This window comes from Rhinolophus sinicus, linkage group LG10, assembly GCF_036562045.2.
Source record: "Rhinolophus sinicus isolate RSC01 linkage group LG10, ASM3656204v1, whole genome shotgun sequence".
In the NCBI taxonomy this organism is placed as follows: domain Eukaryota; kingdom Metazoa; phylum Chordata; class Mammalia; order Chiroptera; family Rhinolophidae; genus Rhinolophus; species Rhinolophus sinicus.
In genome coordinates this window covers 58,173,537-58,189,394 of record NC_133759.1, presented here as the reverse complement: position 1 = coordinate 58,189,394, position 15,858 = coordinate 58,173,537, and the positions used below count along the sequence as shown (strand labels likewise).

At 41.2% G+C, this 15,858-nt stretch overlaps 1 long non-coding RNA gene across 2 annotated transcripts in view; it reads right to left on the bottom strand.

Moving 5' to 3' along the window:
• LOC109461181 (uncharacterized) overlaps positions 1–15,858 on the bottom strand; it is a 362,773-nt gene that overhangs the window by 226,386 nt on the left and 120,529 nt on the right. The gene's annotated exons all lie outside the window — the stretch shown is intronic.

Below are 15,858 nucleotides of genomic sequence, written 5' to 3'. Positions count from 1 at the left end.
GTGTGAAGTTTCACTTTAAAATCCCATATGATTAGTTTATTGCATACAAATGTGGTCAGTTAAAATAAATTTCTTAAAGCATAGCAAATTTAAATATCAACGTAACTTCCCAATCCAACATCATTATCAAATAATTTCACATTATCTTCAAGAGGATATGGTTTTGCACCCAATGGTAAACATAGTTTTAGCACTTTATTTTGAAGGGTGGGGGGTGGGTTGTGTGTGGAGTGCGGAAATAACTCACCAATTTAGTTCATAGTATTAGACATTTTTGAATAATAGCCAAAGGGTTCTTGTCAGTTTCAGGAATTTACTGAATACACACTTTCACTTTTCAGAAGTGGGCCTGGAATCAAACTCTTAATAGAATGAGATAGCAAGTCTGTGTCATAGACTCCAGAAATGGGTTGAGGGCTCTTTTTGGAATTTCCACATACTAAGAATGTTCAAAAGAGTCAATAAAACTAAACTTTGCATCCAAGCAGTCATAGTGGGAAAATGACCACTTAAAGATTGACAACAGAAAAGACAAGCATATTGAACTTCAAATAGTGATCGAGAAACTAGGCATGGGGCAAGGTATAGCACAATGTTACCAGTGGTGTTTGGAAGTTAACAGTCCTGGATCAAAAGCAGCTTTCTTCTTTCTACTTAGGTTGTATGACCCAAGACAAGCCAAGCCATTTCTCTCCAAGTGATTTATCTTATCTCTGCAATGAGTACAACAGCACCATGTAACTCCACTGGGTAGGCAGCATTTAATACAGCTGTAAATGCTACATTTATTTCTGTGGTTCTTTGCTTAATATTTGTCTCTTCTTTTAGACATTAAGTTCCTTTGAATCAAGGTCCTACTCATCTTTACATCCCCAGTATCAATCACTGCCTGGTACACAGCAAGATTTGTTGAATAAGACCTTGTTTCATTGGGAAATTATGAAGAACAAATGGAACGATTCATGTAGAACATTATTCCCTGCACAGAGGGAATTTTCAGTTCAAATGAGATAGTATTATTATTATTATTATTTGCATTAGATCAATGTCTGGTAAATAAAACAATAATGCCGGGCTCTTTCAGAATAAACTTAGCAGGTAATTCAAACATGGAGGATGTTAAGAAACTGTATCTTATTAGTTTAATTTTTAGTGGTAAGGCCTAAGGAAATCACTAAAGTTTGGCATGTCAGCCAGAATGGCAACTCATCAATTTACAAAGGAAGATGTATTTTTTCCTAGAGGTAAGGACTTCCTTAAATCCAGGTAGTTGAAACAGAATTGATAGTCAGAAGATTGCAGCTTTTCTTCCAGGACAATTAGGGCTCCTCCCCTCCAGGCGATCTTTCTAGGAGGCCACCGCCAGAGAGCCCAAGGCGATTTTCTCTCAGTTGAATTTCCTATTTCTAGAAGTTTATGAGTAGACAAGAACTTTCTGTGCCTTCCGAGATCATGAGGGCATGCCAAAACCAGTGACTTCAATGAAGTTTTCTTAAATTAAGGCACATCTGCTTCAGTCATGGCCAGTCCTCAAAACGAATCAGCCTGAGGGTCAGTCTCTCCCACTGACGTGCCAATAGCAACCAAGGCTCAACTACAAGAGGAGGGAACACACCTCACACAGGTGACTAGGGAGACTGCACCACTGAGCCCCACAGCACACCTACTACATAAGGCCACTCTACAAAGACCAGGAGAAACAGCACCTCTACCTAATGCATATAAATAAACACAGGGAGGCAGCCAAAATGGGGAGACAAAAAACACGTCCCAAATAAAAGAACAGAACTGAGCTCCAGAAAGAGAACTAAACAAAATGGCGTAAGCAATATACAAGATGCAGAGTTCAACACACTGGTTATAAATATGCTCAATGATCTCAAACAGAACTTCAAGAAAGAGATAGTAAACATAAAAATGGAGATATAAAACATAAAAACGAGCCAATTAGAAATGAAGAATACAATAACTGAGATAACAATACGTTAAAGGGAATCAACAGTAGACTAGATGAAGCAGAGGACTGAATCAGTGATTTAGAAGATAAGGTAGCAGAAAATGTCTACGCAGAAGAGCAAAAACAAAAAATAATCTTAACACGTTGCGTACGGCAGGGTTTAAATCCCTCGTGAAGATTCTCGTGATCCGTAAGCAACGTGTTAAAAAATGAGGATAGTTTGAAGGACTTCTGGGACAATATCAAGCATAACAACATTCACAACATAAAAGTACCAGTAGGAGAAGAGAGGAAGCAAGGGATTGATAACCTATTTCAAGAAATAATGATTAAAAACTTCCCTAACCTGGTGAAAGAAATAGACATACAAGTCCAGGAAATGCAGAGAGTCCCAAATAAGATGAACCCAAAGAGGCCAACACCAAGACACAACATAATTAAAATGCCAAAGGTTAAAGACAAGGAGAGAATCTGAAAAGCAGTGGGGAAAAAAGCAGTTAGTTACCTATAAGGGAGCTCCTATAGGACTATCAGCTGATTTCTCAACAGAAACTTTGCAGGTCAGAGGGATTGGCACAAAGTATTCAAAATGATGAAAAGCAAGGACCTGCAACCAAGATTATTCTACCCAGCAAAGTTATCATTTGGAATCGAAGGACAGGTAAAGTGCTTCCCAGACAAGAAAAAGCTAAAGGAGTCCATCATCACCAAACCAGTATTACAAGACATGGTAAAGGGACCTCTTGAAGAAGAAGGAGAAGGAGAAGGAGAAAAAGGAGAAAAAAAGATAAAAAATATGAATAAAAATGGTAATAATTACATATTTAGGAACAATTACTTTAAATGTAAATGGATGTAATGCTCTACTCAAAAGACATAGGCGGGACTGAATGGATAAGAAAACAAGATCCTTACATATGCTGCCTACAAGAGATTCACTTCAGATTGAAAGACACACACGGACTGAAAATAAAGGGATGGAAAAAGATATTTTATGAAAATGGAAACAAACAAACAAACAAACAAAAAATCAGCTGGGGTAGCAATACTCATACCAGACAAAATAGACTTTAAAACAAAGGCAATAACGAGACAAAGAAGGACCCACTAATCCCACTTCTGGATATTTTTCCAAAGAAACTCAAAACAATACGTTGAAGGGACATGTGCATCTATATGTTCATTGCAGCGTTTATTTACAATAGCCAAGATATGGAGTCCATCCATTGTTTGTCCATCAATGGATGAATGGATAAAGAAGAGGTAGTACATATATACAATGCATTATTACTCAGCCATAAAAAAGTGAAATCTTGCCATTTGTAACAATATGGATGGATGTAGAGGTATTGTGCTAAGTGGAGTAAGTCAGACAAAGGAAGACAAATGTCATATTATTTCACTTATATGTGGACTCTAAAGACCAAAATAAATGAACAAAAACAACAGAAACAAACTCATAGATACAGAGAACATTTTGATGGTTGCCAGATGGGAGGGGTATTGAGGGGATGGGTATAAAAGTTGAAGGGATTAAGAAGTAGAAATTGGTAGTTAACAAACGGTCATGGAGATGCAAAGTATAACATAAAGAATACATATGTGGAATCTAGAGAACAGGATAAACAAACAAACAAAATAGAAATAAGCTCATTGATACAGAGAGCATTTTGATGGTTGCAGATTGGGGTGGGGGGAGGGGGAGTTGGGGGATTGGAGGATGGCTATCTACGCACTAGGAAGCCCTCACCAAACTCAGATCTTTTGTCGATTGGATCTTGGACTTCCCAGCCTACAGAGCTGAGAGAGAAATTTCTGTTGTTTAGAACCTACCCAGTCTATGGTATTTAGTTATTGCAGCCCTAATAGACAAAGACAGATAGTAAAGGTCATGGCACTGTGTACACTTCTAAGCCTGAAGAGAGGGAGAGAGAGAGAGGGAGAGAGAGAGAGAGAGAGAGAGAGAGAAAGGCAGGTGGGTAGAGAAGCCTCTCTGACAAGAACCATGACAACTGTACAGGAAGGGAATCTGGGGAATGAAAGCTCCAATTTCCTCTTTCCTCCCTCCATCTCCTTTTGGTCTATTTCTGTGCCCACCATTAGCCAGAGGACATGGTAATCTGTTAATGCAATCCCTAAAGGCCAGCCTCCTGGGACACTGGGCAGTGTAGAAGGGTGGGGGCTGGATCTGGGGAGGCAAAAGGAATCATCCAGCACAGTTCCTAATATGTACACACAGCAGACGAAAGCTTTGAATACTGTGGGTAACAAGTACGCGGTTGCTATGTATGCATTAAAGCAAATCAAATTATCATGTTCTTATTAGAAACAGTGTGAGTATATACATGAAGAATGGGAAGAGAGAGTAACTAGTATTTATTGAGTATCTACTATATCCCAGACACCGTTTGGGGTGATTTGCATATGGCATCTCAGTTAATTCTCAAAACAATAATATTCCATATGTGTATGTCACCCTACTACAGATAAAAACACTAAGACTAAACAACTTCAATTACTTCTCCAGAGTCACATAGCTAGTAGGTGGCTGAGATGGGATTTATACCAGGTCTGATGAAATTCAAAGTCCCTGCTGATTTCCCCATTGCGTGTAATGTTTCCATGCTTGGCTATAATTTGAGAGCTGGAGGCTTATATACATGAATCTTCAGTACACATACACATCGATGCCAGGCCTCACGTGTCAGAAATGCCATATTTGTATCAACTAGCATGCCCTCAATGCACACTGGTCTAATATCTTCCAAAATGTACCACCCTCTTAAACGTCTTGCAGTGTTATTTTTCCATGTTGCTCTCTCTGCCTAGAATATCCTCTCCTAACCTTCCCCACCCCCACCCCACCTTTGTCACCAATCAAAATCTTCATATCCTTCAAGGCACAACACAGATGTTTTCTTTTCTGAAAAAACCTGATTCCTGGATTTCTCAGAACTAATGGCTTTTTCACTTTTGTTCTCCAAATATCTCATTTCTAACATCTGTTACCAGGAGATTTTTACAATAGTGACTTGTGTGTGTTTCTCCTGTTCCTTAGCCCATATAGTAGACATTTGTGAGGTCTGCCTTCACAGCATCTATTCCCCCTTCTTTGGGTATCAGTGTCCTGAGTTCCCTCCCCACTGCTTCAGCCCTGTAGTTAGTTTATTCCAATCCAGGAGTGCCCATGTGATCTGGCCTTGGCCAATCAAAGTACCACCTCCTCCTGGACTCAGTGATTGGCTTGGGAATGGGTCCTGGACCAATCATAGCCAATCAAGGCTAATCCTTCAAGACTTTTGCTGGAATGAGCAAGAGATGGGAGTTGAGGGGAGGAAAGGGGGAGAGTCTTTTTCTTCTCCTTATTTTTTTCAGTTTTGAATCAGACAACATAAAATCAGGAGCCACCATGTAGAGGGAACCTGTGTAGTAGTGAAGTAGACGCAGAAGTAAAAAGAGGTGAAGAGCCCAACCCTGATGACATCTGCTGGAACTACTTCGTTTATCCAGTGCTACCTCAGTTTTTCCAAATACATAAGCTGATATATTTAAGTTTCCAGATACAACCAAAAAATCCTAACTGTAACTGCCTAACAGAGCATCTGGCGTACTGGAAATGTTCAGAAAACATTCATTGAACTAATTAAATGGAATCCTTGCAAACTGATATTTGTCCACGTGTCAAAGTCCTAAAACCCAAATCAAGAAGACAATCAGGTTTTATACTCTTCCCTTTGGTTTTAAGACAGTGCTTGAAACGTGTTTGCTAAACACGGACAGAACTTCGTGTTCTCCTCCCGCACGTGACACACGCAGAGGGAAGATGCGCTGTGCGTGAGGTAACAAGGGCGAAGCCTGATGTTTCCAAGGTGCTGAAAACTTACGACGAGCCCGCTGATTTCTCCACCCATCTGCTGAGCGGCTCCCAAGGATCACTTGACAGTTTCTGTGGGGGTGAAAGTGTTTGGACTATTGTTTCCTGCTCTGTAGGAAAAATAAGATTAGGATTTTCCTTTCTAACATCCTGTTATTTTGTTCTTGTCCACATTCATCTGTCTCTGGGACTTCTGCAACAACAGCAGTAGACTTTTTTTTTTTTTAGCTTTTGAACTGCTCACCATCATTCCCTTAATTTTCACCTTACACAAAGCAATGGGCTGACAGAAGCCATACAGGCCCAGAGGTGGGAGCCTGAAGTTCAGCTAGGTCAGTGGTCCCGAGGAATCTGGAAATAGAGCAGAGAGATGGAAAATGGAATTGATTCAGTCATTCCATGTGCCTGGAACTACACAGCATGTGGCCCTGGGAGCTGAGGGTGGGCATCTTTCCCCCACCACATGAAATGAGGAACAGGGAAGATGAGTGTGCTGAGACAACAAAAAAAGAAGCAGATGTACAGACACAAGCAGAGATGGAGAGTGTGTGCTCACTGGCTCCTGCCATCCCTCCAGTTCACTGTTCCAGCATTTCCTGAGCCCTCATTGCATACCTGCTTACAATTCCATTGCAACACCTCGGCATATTTATACTACATCCTCATGGTTTGATTAAGCTAACCCAAGGTGATATTTGTTCCAATCAATCAAAAAAAAAACACCATATATTAGCCACAAAATTTTTAAGATGGGGAATTACCTAGGTGAGAAGAAATATCCCAGGTGAGAGAAACAAAACAAAAATCATCAAACAGAGTTGGCAATAGTCATTCCAAAATCATTCAAGAGACATCTCTCAGGGCTGAGAATAGAAAAAGAAAGCTGCTTAGTCGGCCAGTTGTGCAGAACTGAAACAGAAAGGACTTAGCCCATGGATTCACATAGTTGCGGAAAGTGAATTCCTTTCTGCAGTCTTCAGCCTGCAGCTGTGCCATGAAATGTATTCCTGTTAAAAATTCCTTTCCAAGTCCTATCTTATGACTTCATGAAGGTGTCTGCTCACAAGAGTAACACTCAAGCGGAAAGCTGTTGTGTTTGCATCATCACTGCCATGTAGACAAGTGTTTAGATAGTCCATTAAGTAAGGCCCTTACCAGCACGGGGCACATCTGGTGCTTTGACAGCCCTGCCCTGCCTCTGTACAGATGGAAAACCCCAGCTTTGCTAATTAAGGAGAAACAGGCACGATTATTGTGTCAAAACACATTAGTGTATTTTATTCTGCTATTGTATTTGCTTATTGGCATTTGATGAAGCTAAAGAGATTTTAGGTTATGAAGTCTGCATTTCCTGCTTCTCTTTGTTTCGAAAATATGTGTGGCATAATGTAGACAAAGAACATCACTTAAGCTTCTGACCAATTTTCCCCAACCCACAAATGGAGCAGCACCCTCATCAAAATAAGTCCATTCCTGCTCCTTTTTTCCTGTCTGTTTTCTGAGAAAACAAGCTATTGAAAACAGCAAAAGGAAGCGTGTCCCTTTTTACCCTAAAAAAAACGAAAGAAAGAGATGACCTTTCCCTTACATTAATTAAAAGATGATTATCCACATTACTGGACTTTCTTAGGAAATCTCTGGACAAAAGTACAAACTTTTATGAAATCTGCAGATGATATTAAATTGGCCAATGCTGTTGTCATTATTAAGGACAATGGATCAGGCACCAGCCTCGGCAATAGCATCAGCAAGAGGGGAACGATGCAGTGGAGAAAGTTACATTTGCGAGAAAGCAGAAGAGCTATGAAAAATTAAAATCAATCCCCAACACAGACGCAGTGTGAATGGTGGACAGGTGAGACTTGCAAATTCACTTATCAAGCCAGCATGGGCATGAGTGGATGGCCGGTTAGTGATCCCTGTGCTCTGGGGAATGAGAGCTAAGCTATTTTTAGTCCCACAAGTAAAGGCATTGTGTCTCAAGACAGATGGTCTTTTCTTCCAAAACTTTAATAAGACCGCACCTGGCAGAGGGTGTTTAGTTCTGGAACTGCACCAGAATGACATTCAAGCAAGCAAGCAAACAAACAAACAAAAACTCTTTTATGTAATTTTTCAGGGGTTTTTATTGTGTGTCTTTTTTCCCCAAGAAAGAAATGCAGCCACCTTTGTTTTTTAGCAATTCTTAACAACATTATCAGCTGCTTTTATGGCCTGGATCATCTTTTAGTGTACCAGTACTTGAAAGAAATGTGGACGCCCAGTGGGCACCCCAAAATGAACATATTCAAACCCGAGCTCCGGTCGCCTCCCTACCACTCCCACCAAACCTGCCTTTTCCTCAGTCTTCCTGTCTAAATGAGTGGAAACCGATCCTTTCAGTTCCTCAGGCTTTTGAGCCATCCTGGATCCGTTCTTTCTCGCAGACCACACCTCCCATCCATTAGCAAATCCGGTGGCTCTGGCTTCAAAACATACCCAGATCCTGACCCTGTGTCAAGACCTCCATTGCTACAATGCTGACCCAAGCCATCGGATCTCTTGCCATATTTACTGCAGTAATATTCTACTTGGTCTCTCTGCTTCTGTTAAAATGAGGTCCAGATCATGTCACTTTTCTTCTCCAAAGTCCCCAGTGGCTTCCCAAATCAGTTGCAAAAGCCAACAATAGCCTTCGTGGTCCAGCATCCCTTACCTCTCTGATCACGCCTTCTAGCCCTGCCTTGCCCACTCAACTCCAGTCACACCAGCTTCCTTGCTCAAGCTCCTATTACACACCAGGAAGATTCCTGTTCCCTCTTTGTGCCTGTGATCCCCTTTGCCTGGAATTCTCTTGTCCAGACAGCCATGTGGTTCATTCCCTCATGTCTTTACTCCAAATTCACCTCTGCAGTAAGGCCTTTCCCTGATCACCCTAATGAAAACTGCAACCCACCTTCACATCACATGTCCTCTCCCTGCTTTATCTTTCTTCATTATACCTATTATCAGCTAGCATGCTATATATTCTTATTTGCGTATTGTTTGTCTCTCCTCTGACAGACACACCCAAAATATATGCTCCTGCCATCATTTGCTTTTGTCTGTTTTATTCCCACCCCTAGACGAGGGCTGATCACACAGAAGGGGCTCCATACGTATTTGCTGGGAAATGGAATGCAATTTGGTGTCTGTTGGCATGCTGGCAGTGCTAACTTTCATAATCAAAATACTTGATCAGAGCCTGTCAATTCTAAAAGAATATCTAAGTTCAACTCCAAGGAGAACCTCTACAACTACAGCACCGTGAGTTACGCTCTTAAAGTAACTTCCGTTGTCTACACAGTGCATGTAAACTCCACTCAGAGGCTAAAGAGCATTGTTTTCTAAGCTGTCATCATTTCCTGCTAGTAATGCTGGACTATTATATTTTTAATCAGTAGAGAATATATTTGCACAAGCATGCAATGGCTAAACTAAGGGACTTTACTAATAAATCTCAGAAATAAGGAAAGCAATGCTCAGAAAAGTGAATCTAGTAAAAAGAACACTGACCCCAGAATCAGACAAAAGCTAGCACTGTCAGGCAGTGTCCTCAGCACTTACCTGTATTTACTTGTTTAGCGTTCACAACAACCCTAGGAAATAGGAACTATTGTTTTTTTATACCCATTATATAGATGGGAAAACTAAGGCAGAGAAAGTGGGAATAATCTCCTTAACGCCCTTCATGTCTTAGGAGATGGTAGTTAGAACCCAGGCAGATCTGGCCCCAGAGTCCCTGTGCTTATGCACAATGCCAGCCAGGAATACTCAAGCTTTTTGGTGTCAGGATGCCCTTATACTCCTAAAAGGTAGTAAGGACTCCAAACAGTTTTGTTTATGTGCATTATACCTATTGATATTTATTGTACTCAAAATCAAAACTAAGAAATTTAAAATATATTTCTTCATTAACTCATTTAAAAATAACAATAATAAACTCATCAGATGTTAACATAAATAACATAGCTTAAGAGAAATAATTATATCTTCCAATACAAAAAACATTTGGCAAAAAGAGTAGCATCATTTTATATTTAATGTCTGACTTGAGAGAAGATAGTTTGATGATCATATCTGCTTCTGCCTTCAATCTGTTGTGATATATTGCTTTGACTGAAGTGTATGAAGAAAATCTAGCTTCACACAGATACATAACTAGAAAAGAAGGGAATAGTTTAATAGCTTTTTCAGATAATTACAGCTGTTCTTTGATAGTACAAAACGTGACACATGCTATGTTTGTAAACGTTAGTTGTAATGTAGAATCTGGAATCGTATCAATAAATTTTCATCCTCTGTTATAGTAAAATCCATGGGTCCATTTTGTTTTTTCAGTGGGTCTTTTTTTTTTTTTTTTAAGATTTTATTGGGGAAGGGGAACAGGACTTTATTGGGGAACAGTGTGTACTTCCAGGCCGTTTTTCCACGTCAAGTTGTTGTCCTTTCAATTTTAGTTGTGGAGGGTGCCGTTCAGCTTCAAGTTGTTGTCCTTTCAATCTTAGTTGTGGAGGGTGCAGCTCAGCTCCAGGTCCAGGTCCAGTTGCCGTTTCTAGTTGCAGGGGGCACAGCCCACCATCCCTTGTGGGAGTCAAACCGGCAACCTTGTGGTTGAGAGGATGCGCTCCAACCAACTGAGCCATCCGGGAGCTCAGTGGCAGCTCAGCTCAGGGTGCCGTGTTCAATTTTTTTTTTTTAGTTGCAGGGGGTAGAGCCCCACCATCCCTTGCAAGAGTCGAGGAATCGAACTGGCAACCTTGTGGTTGAGAGCCCACTGGCCCTTGTGGGAATCGAACCAGCAGCCTTCGGAGTTAGGAGCACGGAGCTCTAACCTCCTGAGCCACCAGGCCGGCCCCTTCAATGGTTCTTTTACCCATGCATGGCTTTTTAACAGTATGCATTGAATATTTGGAAGATACTAGTTCACTGAGTTTTGCAAATCCTCCAAAACACATTTTTTTAAAACAGGTTCATGAATGTTACCCCTCTTATTTAAAAAAAGAAGCTTTAAGAATGGAAAAGCTGACGAGCTCATGGTGGTAGAAACAAGTTTCTCAATATTCTAAGTTTTGCTTGAAAGCCCAAATTGTATTATAGGCAGCAAATACTTTCAGGTTATTGTCCCAGAGGCTTTTATTATCATTCATATCGCATATATTTCTAGGCACTAGCTTCCAGGTATGTTTTTATCTTCTGAAACTTTAGCTGATGTGAGTGTGTTTATCAGAAGTCCTCATATAATATCTCCAGAGAAAATGTTACTTTAACTTATACAATTAACATCACTAATAAAAAATTAAATATTTTACTAAGGCACCAACAGCTTTACTCACCATTGCTTTTGAGCCAGCAGTACAAATGTTAACACAATAAAAAAGGTAAGTGATATCTTTGTGTTGTTATGCAACTAGTTTTGACTACACAGCCCCTTGAAAAGGGCTTAGGCGCTATGATGGGTCCCCACAGGTCACACTTTGAGAACTGTTGCACTAAGTTGACCGACCTCTCACATTTGTATCCAACCTCTTACAAATTGTGCAAATTTAGCTTCTCTAAACTTCAATTTCCTCACCTGAAATGCAGGTATTAACACATGACTCTGATCTTACAAAAATATCTTGAAAACTTGAGATAATCATATGTTAAGCTCCTGCAAAGTACCTGACACACAGTTGGTGCTTGAAAAGTAGTAGCTGTCATGCCGGTTGCCTAAGCACACAGTACGTTATTGGCAAAGCTGGAACCGAACTCCTATCTCCTGATTCTTGCCCAGAGTGTTCCCTGCTACATCACATCGGCAGGAGAACAGATTCCTCCATGGCTGTTGTTACAGCAAGAAGCACAGTAGTTGATTCCATTGATTGAGTTGATTCAGTGGTCTCCTTAGTTAATGTCCCAGATGACACATGGAAGCGGTTAGGTGGAGTCATTGAGAATATGTACGACCTGCATTCGGGTCATACATTTGCTGTGTACTCGCTATGACCTTGTGTGAGTTCTCAGAACTTCAGTTCTCTCTTCTGTAAAATTGGATAATAATAGCATCTACCTTACAAGGTTGCTGTGAGAGTTAAATGAGATAATGCACAGAAATCGTAAAGTACCAGCCCAGTGTAAATGCTCAGTAATGGTGAGCTGCCTGCTATTATAATAATCATGACTATTGTTATTATCGTCATAGCTCAGCTCAGCATCACGTCCTCAGGGATGCCTTTTCTGACTCACTAAAGAAGGGACCCCATTGTAAGATCTCATCACTCCTTCTTGGACTTAATATAGTTGTGATATTATATTCAATATGTGATTATTTGATTGTTTATCATACACACTAGGATCTAAACTCAATAAAGACAAGGACAGGGCTTGTTATGCTCATTATTTTATCTACAATACCTGGCTCGGCGCCCAGCACAAAGCAGGTTTCTATAAATACTTATTGAAGAAATGAATGAATTAATTTACTCATTTGACAAACCATTATGTAATTTATCTGAACTTCCTCTCGTACGTGTTACTCAAAGTATGACCTGTGGAGCAGGAACCGCAGCCTAACCTGGTAGCTTGTTGGAAATGTAGGCTCTTAGGCCGCACTCCAGACATGCAGAGTCTAGGCGTGCGCTTTTACAAAATACCCAGGTAATTCGTATGTTCATAACATTTTGAGAAGTATTGAGGGGAGGAAGGGGAAAGGGAAGGAGGAAGAGGAAGAAGGGAAAGAAAAGGGAGGAGAGGAGAGGGGAGGAAAGGAGGAGAGAGGAGGGGAGGGGAGGGGAGGGGAGGGAGGGAGGGAGGGAGGGAGGGGAGGGAGGGGAGGGAGGGAGGAGGGGAGGGGAGAGGAAAGGAGAGGAGGAGAGGAGGAGGAGAGGAGGAGAGGAGAGGGGAGGGGAGGAAAGGAGAGGAGGGGAGTGGAGAGGGGAGGAGAGAGGAGGGGAGGGAAGAGGAGGAGAGAAAAGAGAAGAGGAGGGCAGGGGAGGGGAGAGGAAAGGAGAGGAGAGGAGAGGAGGAGAGAAAAGAGAAGAGGAGGGCAGGGGAGAACAGTGGAGGGGAGGGGAGGAGAGGGGAGGGGAAAAAAGATAATCACTAAATTTCCTGGGTAAAGCAGTGCTCCCTTCCACAATTCCAGGTCTCATTACATTCCCAATACAAACATTATTACAAATATTACCATTTCTAAAAACCAGCTGCATTTTAACTTTTTTAGGCCCCAGCCAGACTGCTCTTATTTCCTATTCACATATGATTTTTTCCAGAAGACTATTTTGGCCTCAGTTGAATAATTTATTTCAGACACTTTACATCCTAAAATATTCTCTGGAGGAGACAGAAACACCATCTGTGCCCACTCCTAGAAAAACAGCCCTAAACCATGCAGTAGGGGTATCATTTTAGTTACAGAATTGCAAATTTTAAATGCCTGCTTGTCTACCACAACTTCAGAGAAAGGAAAGAAAACACATTAAAAATCTCTCCTCCTATAATAGTACAAAACCAGTTCCATTCCTACAGCCCAAAGAGATTATATAATAATATGCATGGTACCCAGTTGACCCCTAGAAAAATTACAGCCTAGTTTTTTAATGAAAATGTCATTATTTTTAAAATTGATTCCAATTTTTGAATGGTAAAGCCCAACCATCATTGGATAGGAATATACAGGAAGTCGATGAGATTCAATGAAGGGTTCATTCACCTGTGTTCAATCTACACATTTGGTGGGACCCAATTTCAAAATTCCCTTTGCTCCAGTGTTCTCTGATCCCAAGGGAAGAAGCAGGTCTGGCCAGAAGCACCGCACATTGTACACCACTGGGTCCTCTCTTCCGTCAGTGCGTACACCTGGCAATAGCAGCATCTGCGAGCTGATGATTATTAAATGGCATTTGAATTTGCTACTGTATGTTCTTCCACAGCATCTTACTAACCTGGGACTCTCCTTGCTTTGACTCTCTCCCTTCTGTCTCCTATAGATCTAAGAAATGTCTGCCCTGAGAAATAAAAAGCTGCAGCATCTATAGAACTAATTCCCAGTGGGTCTGTCCCTGTGGCCATCGTATCCCCTCCCCTAACGTTTCCCTCGGGTATCCCCACAGTCACAGGGGTGGACACATGATGAGAAGAGGACGACTAGAGTTAGGGTACAAGATAGAGATCAAAGCTGAAATAATAGCTGTCCTCATGGCCTAGTCTAACCAGATGAGCCAGGGGCCCCAAATGCAGCAATTCCTCATCTGCAGACATGTAAACATAGTATCATGATTGCTGGGAAGAAGTTGGTTCTCAGCACAGCCAAGCCCAGTGCGATGTGAAGAAACTGGGCTGTGGAATCACATAGCTCAGAATTTGAATCCTGGCTCTCATACTTGCTGGCTATGCCTCCTTGGGAAAATAGCATTTTATTATCTAAACGCCATTTTTCCTAATCTCTACAACAATAGGTATCTAACATCCATATTGTGGGAATTCAAGGTTTTGTTACATAATGTACCTGGCGCATGGGCAACTCTCAAGAAGTGTGAGGTGCCTTCTCCCATTTCTACTTCCCTGATCACTACTATGGTATATTTCCTTGCCCCTGAAAATGCTGATGGGAAAAGGAAAGAAATGGGGGGAGGAGCAAGGGCAAAGGAGAAAAAGAAAAAAAGAAACAGTGAGCTAATGTTTCTAAGCAAGTGTGACTTAAAGAAAACATGGCTGTTTAATAACTGTAGTTCTTAAAGTCGTGGGTAAAAGGAATTCTCTTTTCAATGTGAAGTCTACCACCATAGGCTTGTTTATTATTTAATTCCCCCCATTAGCTATTTTAGCATTATCTGCCTTTTAAAATTCATCAACGCCTCTCCTACACAATCACTACTGAAATAAACTTTCTGCTCTCCAGACACTCCATTACTGGTTCTAACCAGAGCTTGGAAAAAGAACGAACGTGGCTGTCTGTCAGAGCTTTCAGCTTTGCTCTGGTGGCACTGGGACCCTGTCCCAAGAACTCACTCCCTTGTCATCATACTTGGGCTGCTTTATCAGAAAAGCAATGTCGAGGAGAGGGAGACACTTGGAGATTGATGGCGAGCCAGGAATAGGGGTCTTAATCCATGGAGCTCTCAGCACCAGGCATAAGACAATCTCTAAGTTGTACCAGAGAGAATAGCAGTTTCAAAATGTCTGTCAGGAGTTTCAGTAGCTAAAACATCCAGGCTGACACACAGGGAATCCTCCTACAGTCCTTTAGGGTCTTATTGATGGATGAAGTTGGCTTGCCCAGAATGTGGGCACGAGAGGTAAGCTGGGTAGATGGAGAGACTGAATTGAAAGTTCAGTGCAATTCAGCAGCTACAAGCATCATCGACAAGCTATTCCTGGTGCCCCTGAGTTAGGCATCATTCTATTACAGAAGTTCCTACCCACCTGGGATGTTACCTTACTGAAAACATTTCTGTAGACCCTTCATTTGTTTTACTACCCTCACACCACCTCCAGCAGTCTTACCATACTTTAATTTTATGAAAAATGGCAAAACCTTTATAGTTAACTATTCATAAGCCACCATTTACTTTCCTTATAGGTTTTCTGACTCAGTGGGTAGAAACCATGGCTATTGTTTTGGAATCACCTGGGAGTCCCAACGCCCAGAATATACATCATATCAATTAAATCTGAGTCTTTGGGAGTTACGCAGGCATAGATTTTTTTTTTTTAAAGCGTTCCACGTGACTCTAACGTGACATCAATTTTGAGAACTAATCATAGTTTAAAGGTTTTGGGAGTGGAGTGGAGGGTGAATTGACCTAAAACAACTTTGAAATAACTCAAGCAGGAGTCTCAGTATTGATTGATCCTTGCACCGGGCAACTAAAGGAGGCAGTTTTAAAGTTCTCTGTACATTTTTACATATCTTATGAAACATTTTACGTAAAGTCAGATTGCTCATCGTGAGTGTCAAGTACTCCAGGAAGTACAGTAGATAAGTCTAGAACCCTGACTTTTTAGAATCCTCACAAACATTTATGCT